Source organism: Octopus bimaculoides, chromosome 3 (assembly GCF_001194135.2).
Source record: "Octopus bimaculoides isolate UCB-OBI-ISO-001 chromosome 3, ASM119413v2, whole genome shotgun sequence".
Lineage (NCBI taxonomy): Eukaryota > Metazoa > Mollusca > Cephalopoda > Octopoda > Octopodidae > Octopus > Octopus bimaculoides.
In genome coordinates this window covers 24306269-24316077 of record NC_068983.1, presented here as the reverse complement: position 1 = coordinate 24316077, position 9809 = coordinate 24306269, and the positions used below count along the sequence as shown (strand labels likewise).

General features: G+C 34.2%; 1 protein-coding gene and 1 long non-coding RNA gene across 2 annotated transcripts in view; one reads left to right on the top strand and one right to left on the bottom strand.

The window, feature by feature from the left end:
* LOC128247271 (uncharacterized) overlaps positions 1–1716 on the top strand; it is a 2937-nt gene extending 1221 nt beyond the window's left edge. Inside the window, exon 2 of the long non-coding RNA XR_008263624.1 lies at positions 1015–1716. This is a non-coding gene — a long non-coding RNA (uncharacterized LOC128247271). The remainder of the gene's footprint in view (positions 1–1014) is intronic.
* Positions 1–9809, bottom strand: part of LOC128247270 (DAZ-associated protein 1-like) — a 226130-nt gene that overhangs the window by 129521 nt on the left and 86800 nt on the right. The gene's annotated exons all lie outside the window — the stretch shown is intronic.

Sequence of the window (9809 nt, the reverse complement as noted above, 5' to 3'; positions counted from 1 at the left end):
AAAAAAAGACAAGTCCGTTACAGAAACTATGTTAAAAATTCTATTACACAAGTCAAATAAGCAATTTTATTGCATCAGTCAAAATATTCTATTTACACAAGTTAAATCAAGTATTTTACCCAGCTATTTACACCAGTAATTTACTATCTATTTGCATTCAACAGTTTGCCCAATTCTCTTTTATGGAAACAAAAATAATAGTCAACTACTTTAAAAATCACACTCCACAAAAATGTATTTATCGCCTCTTCTTTTTTTTTTTTTCTCCTTTTCAAATAAAACTGCCTTATCAGAATATTAGAGATTGGTCTGAGAATTTTAAGCACCAAAATGATCAATGACGCTACTTGAGTTTTCAGGAAAGTTGTTTGCAAATATTATTACAGATAAAAAGATTATTAGCATTTCAATGAACCAGCGTACAATAAAAGTGAAAGTATATAAGTACCAAAGCATTTATTACTATGGAAATCAGTGCCAGTACTTAAGTCAACAGATTCTTGAATTCTTCTTTGTAGAAAGCATTGTTTGCAGGTAAATCTAGAGAACTCTTTAAAAACAAAGATAATGATTGTTCTCATCAACCAGTGATATATTTAGTTACTAGCTTCTTAATCATAAAGTTAAAAAAAGAAATTTTCGGAAAGTCAACTCCTTCAAGCTATAAACCATTATTAATCTTTTCCGAGACTCTTGAGTTGCTATTACAGCCAAAGATCCCTAAAGCAGTTTGATTTAAACTAGTTCACTGCAGTTAATCCAATTCCTTTTAACATGATTAGCTTTTCATCTTAATGCTCCGTATTTAAAACAGCTTGCTCGATTTTTACAGATACACTTTCTTAGACTTTGTTACTTGTATCCTGTCCACAGGTCATAAACATCCAAACCCTATATAATTTCAAGATCAATAGTAGTTAATCAATAGTAAAAATCAATAGTAAGTAATCAGACCAGCCTTATCTGATTCCTCCTGCTGTAGTAATTTTCCTTTTTTTTTTTTTTTTATTCTAGGTCAAAATTTTCCAAGCTTCTGTCGACCATGATTGACCATATACCTTGTGCCAGCATGTGCAGACTTGGGCAAGACTTGTATGGAAGACTGGCAGTTACCTATACATGCAAGTCGTCTCTTCGTCACCCTTGTTATCTAAGTGAAAGACCACTCTTTAGAAACAATACAGTTTGGTACCAATGTTGCTGCAGGCATTGCTATCAGAACACAAAGGGTAATAACAAATACTGCAAGGAATCTCATCTGATAATATAGCAAATCTGATAATCCACTGCCATGGCTAGTATTTATTTTATCAACTCTGAAATGATGAAAAGCCAGGACTTGAACCATAATGCAGTGATTTAGAACAAATGCAGTGAGTTGTTTATCTAAAGCCCTAACAACTCAGCCCTATTCACTACCTTAATTTGGCAATGTACAACATTTAAAAGAAACTACAATTCAGAAAACACAGGAATACATTAGTTTATTTTATAATGTTAAAATCATTATTCTTAACCAAAAGTTACCCAACATATTTTATATAAATTACAACACAGCACATACCTAGAAGCTACATACACAGATAAGATTTTTATACAGATTATGACCCGTTATACTCAAGTGGGAAATTAACTACTACCATAGACTGAGTTGTGATTATTTAGCTGGAGGTCAACTCAAATTAAGCATCATTAAAGATATTTCAGCTATGACCACTTCATCTTTACTTTCTTTTTCCACCAATGATGTTTCTATTTATCAAAATCCAATGCGTTTTATTATATTTTAAGACTGTAGAGTGTGATGTGAGATAAATGAACTGAGAGAAAAATTAGATATAAGTGGAATCAGAGTGCTGTGTGTGAGAAAAAAAACTATGCTGGTATGAGAAACATGATGCATAGAAGGATAACAGTTGTATAAGAAAGTGATGAGCACTCAAAATGGACAAAAACAGTGGAGGAGAGATACCTGGAAAGACATGGGAAAAGTAGTAAAGACTCTTAAGATGCTGCAACTCCTGTAATGATTGGTAATATGTTGGGCTATAGAACCCATATAAGCATGTTAAGATGCACATTAAAATGACAGAACTGATGGACAATGGGCTTATATATCTATGGTTGGGTCTCATGCTGATTGACTTCTCATTCCTAGTACCAACCACTTTACAGAGTGTACAAGGTGCATTTTATTAAGGGAGTTACTCAGAACGTGTTGTCATATTCAGAACACAGCTAAAGGTTTTCTCGGGCCTACATTGTCATCATTTGCTAGCCAAACACTTTACAGAGTATAATGTACTGGTGTATCTCAGGCAGCATAGTTGTGGTCTAGCACAGAGACACAACAGGCTAACACCGTTTTCTCCTACTAGCAGCATTACCTTGTCTTTCTGTACTAGATTTTAGAGAGTATATTAAGTGAATATTATTGTGGCACTGGCGTTTATTAGGTTACCTTGCATCTAGCATGACCAAAATAGCCTTACTACAGTCATTATTTGATCAAAGCAACATGACCAAGTGATGGTTCTTGTTGGTTCTTAGGAGGTTGTTGACTTCAGAATGCTGTTGAATCCAGGTGTTGGTTCTTTTTGTCCTGCAATGTGGTGCTGAGCAAGATTCATTCTATTTTCCGTTGGGCTACAGTGAGGGAATTCATGATGCTGAAGGCATTAATGATAATAATGTTGAGAGCCCACATTTCACTGCCATAAATCATCACTGCCAGGATGTACTCATCGAAGACCTAAGACCTTTCTTTTAATTTTCATGGAAGCCTTGGGACTTCTCATGAGGTTTTCCACCTTTCAAAAGGACACCCAACCAAGTGCTATTCTTTTCTTGATTTCCAGAAGGAGTTTTCCATCTTTCGTTACCATCTTTCCCAGGTAAACATAGGAGGGAAGAAATTTTGAATCAGAACTAAATGTGACAACCTGTTCAACTTGTCTGTGTTCATGTTGTGTCTGTTTATGTCCTGCAGTTTAACAGTTTGACAAACAGAAATCAATGAAATAAGCAATAGACAGAAATAAGCACACATGATTGACTAAAAGCTTGAATACAGAGCTCCAGCATCACTTCAGTCCTTTGAGAAACCAGTAAAAGAATAAAAGAGTGTATTTATCAACCTATTTCCATTATATATTGTTATCATGTAACTAAGATAAATTTTAATTTGCATATAATTCATAGTTTACCCAGCATATGACATGTTAAAGAGAACATAGCCACATACATAGCATCTTAATAAATTGCTAAGAAAAATAAATGTAAAAAAAAAAAATCATTATTTTGTTTCGTAATCATTGATTAAATAAAATTTGAATTTCCTAGCATCAGCAGTTCCTGAGATGCCACAATGAACACACACAAAATCAATAGACAACAAACTGGACAAAGACAAAGTCACTTAGTTTTCTTTTTTTTTTTGCCATTACTGGATAAATATTGGGTGTGAAAAATGATAGTAGTAGTTCACAATAAAGTATACCATCAGTAGACTAATAAAGAAAAAAGAATAAATATGCAAATATCTAATGAATTATATATATATATATATATATATATATGCATTGTAATTAATACATGTATCTGTTGCATACCAAGACTGTCTTTCCTGTCAGCCTGTCTGTGATCCACAATGTCTCTATTGCATTCATACTCAGTACAGAACTCCTACCAATTACTTTTCGCTTTCTTTTGTTTGTTTCAGTCATTAGACTGCAGCCATGCCAGAGCTCCGCCTTGAAATGTTTAGTCAAACAAACTGACCTCAGTACTTTTTATATTTCTAAGCTTCCGTTAGACTCTTTCTGCTGAACTACTAAGTTACAGGGATGTAAACAAACCAACACCAGTTGTCAAGCAGTGGTTGGGGACAAGTACAAATACACACATAGATAAAACACACACACACATATATACATAAACAAAGGGCTTCTTTCAGTTTCTAAGTACCAAATCCACTCACAAGGCTTTGGTTGCCCACTGCACCACACAATGAGACTGAACCCAGAACAGCGTGGTTGGGAAACAAACTTCTTACCACACAGCCACACCTGCACTTTTCTGCATATGTATCATTGCACCTACTCACCGCAAGCAGATAGAATCTTGGTTGCTTTCCTGTTGACTAAAACTTTAAGGTATCCCATTTCTAGCCTCTGTTTCCATGTATGAAATTTCTCCGAGTGTTTGACATATTTAGCTATTAAAAGCAGATCGTCAGGCTTTATAAGAGCTCCCATCGACAATTAGTCTCAGTTATAGCCAGAGGAATTATAATAAATGGCAAGACGATGAGAATTGATCCCTGATAGACATCTGCCTGCACTTTAAATTCTTAGCTTATCTCATTTCTAATGCTCATCTTGGCTGACAGCACCTGTGTACTTAGCTTATACAGCTCTCACAAACTATCCATCTTCAATTTTTTTCTCTTTTTTTCTGTGTACATACTTCTAGCTGGCTGAGACAGGCCATTCTTGTGTGTAGCACTAAAGAGCTGAACTGACTGTTAAATACCAATATCTATCACTCTCTTTCAAGCCCAGGGTGATCTGTCACTCTCTTTCGTGCCTTTTAAACATGTCTTCAAAAGGTATCTGTCTCCCCTGGATGAAGTACTTCAGTTTCACAATGTTTAATAATGCACATACATTATGTCATATTGATGTTTTGGGTTTTTTTTTTTTTTTAGCAAACTCCAAACTACAAAGCATATGTTGGTAAGTTGTTTAATAATTAAAGGACTTCACTTGTATCACTAGGACACTGTCCTGGTACACAAACCCAGAGTAGAGTGTGCCTCATCTAAACAAATTCCCTTCTTAATTAGTTGTACTCTGTTTCTGTTACTTTCATAACCTTGTCCATCAATTTGCTGCTTCTGTACTTTTTTTTTTTAAGAATATTTCCTTTACCCTTGCAGCAGTCGATGGTCATATTTGAAGGCCAGTTATTTGGTATGACACTCTCCTGAATTACCTAATTGGCTGTGAGAGATTAGATAATTTTACTATGTCAGTATCTGTCTCTGATGCCCACCTGCTTTCTCAGGTTTCATATCTTTAACAATGCTTTTGGCAATATCACTGAGCAATCCCAACTACCTCATGACTCTCATCCTCTTGCATGTATTTGAAAATACACACACACACACACGTCTGTGTGTGCGTGTGTGTGTGTTCACTGACATGGCAGGGTGGTTGAGAAGTTCATTTCACAAGCCATGTAGTTTGAGGGTCAGTCCCACCATGCAACACCTTGGCCAAGTGTATTCTACTATTATTCCAGCGCAACCAAAGCCTTGTGAGTAGATCTGGTGGACAGAAACTGAAAGAAACGTGTGTGTGTGTGTGTGTGTGTGTGTATGTGTGTGTGCCTGCGCGCGCGTGCATGCCTATGAGTTTGTCTACATTTGCACTATTCTGAAAATTGCTCAACAAGAAGTGAGGTCATTTCTCTTTCAGAAACAAATACTAGCTCTGTCACACAGCTCACTGTAAATCTAGCCAGTACTTGCATGATATACCACAACATCAGTTTGTTCATTTTGGGGGGTTTTTGGGGGTTTTTTTTGTTTTTTTTTTTTATAGATACTTAGGTTATTCCAAAGAATTAAGAAACGTATTCCCATACATAGTAGACCTAATTATCGTACAATATTGCAACTGCATGAACAAGGACATATCATATATCATAGAAGATGAATACCAAGTTTCATATACCAGGTCTCAGGACAAGCTTACAACCAAAGCATTAAAATATTTCTATTTCTGTCTTCGCTTTAGTATGAAACTAATAACAAAATTTTTTATCATATTTTATCATGTCTTTCATGTCATTTTCATGGCTTAATTGGCACACACAAACACACACACACACATTCAACCAGAGACACACACACTTCATACATACTAATGTACTGTTGAATTCAACGAACTGTCACCATAACAACAAAACTGTTGATAGACATTATTACATATAAAAAGTCTTGCAATTTGTATGTTTTCAACAAATGCTTCATTACATATAAGATTTTATTTCCCTGTTTCTCACTGAACCATTACCTATAAAAATTTACTATATAAGTTTAACAAGAGCAAAACAAAACAAAAAAGAAACATATATAAACTGTTTCCACATATTTGGCAAACCAGGCAATGCTATATGTTAATAACTTAATTAAAATAGTTGCATTTTTCTCTCACCCTCTCTCTTTTTTTTATTTTTTATTTATCTATTTTTCGATTCATGAAATTCTGCAAAAATACTAACTGAAGGCATGCTCATGAAAGCACTAACAAGAATACAACAGTACAATAATGAAAGCATTATATTCTCTTCTTCATTTCCAAGTAATCTTTCAAATTACTAATTCATATATACATACAAAATAACTACACTGTAACGTAGTAAAACTATATAAGTCATTTAAGTTCAGCAAAAATGAAAATGGCCACTACACACTTGGCACCTGGGCAACATTACATAACTATTAGAACACACACACACACACATACACACACACACACATACACACACACACACACACACACATATATATACATACATATACACATAAAAAATAAAGTTTGAGGAACTAGTGGTGGTCTGTGTTGGCAATAAAATTCAGTGAAATTCCTGAGTTTGGATCAGTTTTTGTGGTGTGGGGTGAAGAGGAATCTGTTCTTTCTGAACTAACTCTCAATCTCAGAGGAAAGAGGTTTTCAACTAAAGGAATTAGATAACACTCAGAATATATAAGATGAAGGTGAGAAAATAGCAGCAAACGTATGAAATGGGTGTAGGTAATAAAAAAAAAAGAATGCATTAACAAATCAACTTTATGTACTGTCTGGGCAAAGATCAGTTAATACATTCAGATTGTTGCTTAAAAAGTTGGCTGTTTGTAGAGTTCTTTGTCTAAACAACTCTCTAGTACATCGTTTGGATGAACAAGGTGTAACAGAAAGAGACTTGCCAGCAAGAGAGATAATTATAGTCACAAGGAAACCGTAGAAAAAAGTCAGTTTAGCAATATGGGGGAGATCCATAAAAAAAAACAGCAACAAAATGGACAGGGGTAGGAGTTAGTGCATTACAGGCTACGGTGTACAAACAGCTTCAAGCAATGAGGTTACAACAATCAAGCAGTCAACAATCACCCTCTTCTCAACCACAGGTAGCATCACGAGAGGTTGACTTGCACAGGAGTGGACAACTGAGCAATGGTCCAAAGTATTTTTTCCTGATGAAAGTAAGTTAGTATCTCAATGAAAAACAAAGGTTGCAGAATTTGGAGGGGGAGTTGAAGAGGTACACAACCAAAGCTGTTTCATGTCCAATATCAAGTTCTATAATAGTTTGGGGTGCCATTTCATACAAAGTTATTGGACCGATGTGTTTCCTCAGGGCTGCAATTCAACCAACAGATCATAGAGCACTTCATGCTTTTTTGTCAACCAACCAGCTATTTAGTGATATGGAATTTTTGTACCAATAGGACTTGACAGCTGCATAACGTACCAAAAACAATCATAGCCTCATTTGCTAATCATCACATCAACATGCTGCCATGACCAAATAACTCAACTGACCTGAAATGCAAAGAGACTATGCAGTTGCCAAGATCATCAACTTCCATACCAAGTAATAAAGCAGGATTGAAAGTTGCTATCAAAACTATTTGGGTCTCCATAGGTTGATGTCCCCTTTGCTAGGACATATTCAGGCAGTCACTGAAGCTAAAGCATCTCCAACCAAGTACTAACTGATATTCCATATCCACATTCAGCCTTCAATTTTTCACCAACTTACTCTATTGTAATGATATATTTTGGATGTTTTAATATCTCAAGATACTGGACTTTTAATGGTCAATGAATAGAAACCTTGAATGTTAGCTTATACCAGCAAAATTCTGGGAATAGATCAGGTTAGATTTAGAGAGCCTAATATAATAAAAATTTTGATATTCTTAGAGAGACTAATATAATTAAAATTTTGATATTCTCACTTAACTAAAAATAAATATTCAATTTTTGCATATTATTTTACTTTTCTAAGATGTACCTTATATACATACACATTGGTATAAGGAAACTGTATGGAAGCCCATTTTATATACATATACACATATGTATGTGCATACATGTGTGCATGTATGTGTCTATGTGCATATGTATGTATGTATGTATGTATGTATGTATGTATGTATGTATGTTTGTGTGCATGCATGTATGTATGTATCAATCACTCCCTGTGTTTATGTTTATATAAACACTTCCTGTGTTTATGTTTATATTCTGCATCTTAGCATGAAAGTGTTGCATGAAAAATGAAGTTTGTTGACATACCCTGTAAACAAATTTCCCTTGAGCTCTGTGTTTTTAAAGGCAATTGGAATAAAGCAAAAAAAATCCCGTGTTCGGAAAAAAGACAAGGGTTGGTGACAGGAACAGCATTCCACAGAAAAACAATGCCTGAATCATATACATTCACCCAGCCATACTAGCATAGAAAAATGGACATATACTGAATGAATGAATGAACATCATCCTCACTCTTGAAAACATTTTCAGCAAATCTCATATGTCCACATATAAAAGTAGAAAATAAACCTGTCATGAAACTAATTCCTTTCAGACCACAACCAAACATTAAGAAAACCCACTAATACTTTAACATCTGAATAGGAGTAATATTACTGATAAATAGGTTTCTCAACTTCTAAGAAATGTTCATAAGCAAAAACAAGTTGAGTTGTGTTGCAATTTCATTAATAATTTTGACACCGATACAAACATTTTTTTCCTCTATAATTGTTACTTGCAACAAGACATGGCATTACATTCATAAGCCAGTCAGCAAACAGCAGTTAATAGAGCACCAAGTTAAAGGAACTCCACCTGCCATCAAACAAATAATAACAAAGCCATTTTGATCAAGGTGATAGCAGGAGTTTTGACAGTCCTTAAAAGGTTGGTTCATTTACACCGATTGCCTAAATGCAGGTAAAAAAAAATAATTATGACAGGTCAAGACTGTGTGACAGTAATTAATGATTCAAAGGGGGGGAAAAATTCAACAGAAATGACAAAAAAAAATTATCGAGTCAAATTCTTTTTGTTACACCATGATTATTCACATGCTCAGAGCAGTCATATTTGCACAGAATCCATTACTTAAAAATTACTTCCCAAGTCTTCTGATGCTTCCATATAATCCTGGTTAAGTAATTTATGATGTTCATCTCTTTCCACAGCTCAAAAGAAAGTTTAAAGAGCCGTCTTAAGAGTAAAGAAGTTTAAGAGTAATATGAAAACGTGATTACACATTCAAAAAGGAAGATTTCTTTTACATGTGCATTTCATAGTAAGCATGAACAGTAAAAGAAATGTATAACCAACAATGGAGAATATATTCAAGACTTAATTTACCATTAAAACTGGAATTTCTAAGGACAGTGTTTTCATTGTTTTCTATTGATTTTTTTTTTCATGCCAGAGATATTTAAGGCACCTTTATATAACACACAATATAAAATATACTACATGTATATACATATATATAAAATATAATGTATATTATATATAATGTTATCATTATATATATATATATATATATATATATATATATATATATGTTGTTGTACTTGGGGATGGTCATATTGCCAGTTTAGCCAATAAAAACACACGCACTGTATATTTGGTGTTAATTTGCTTCAGCTTTATATTACATTAATCTTAATCTTATTTCGGCCAGAGTTCTTTTGTCACACTTCTGTGACCTCATCA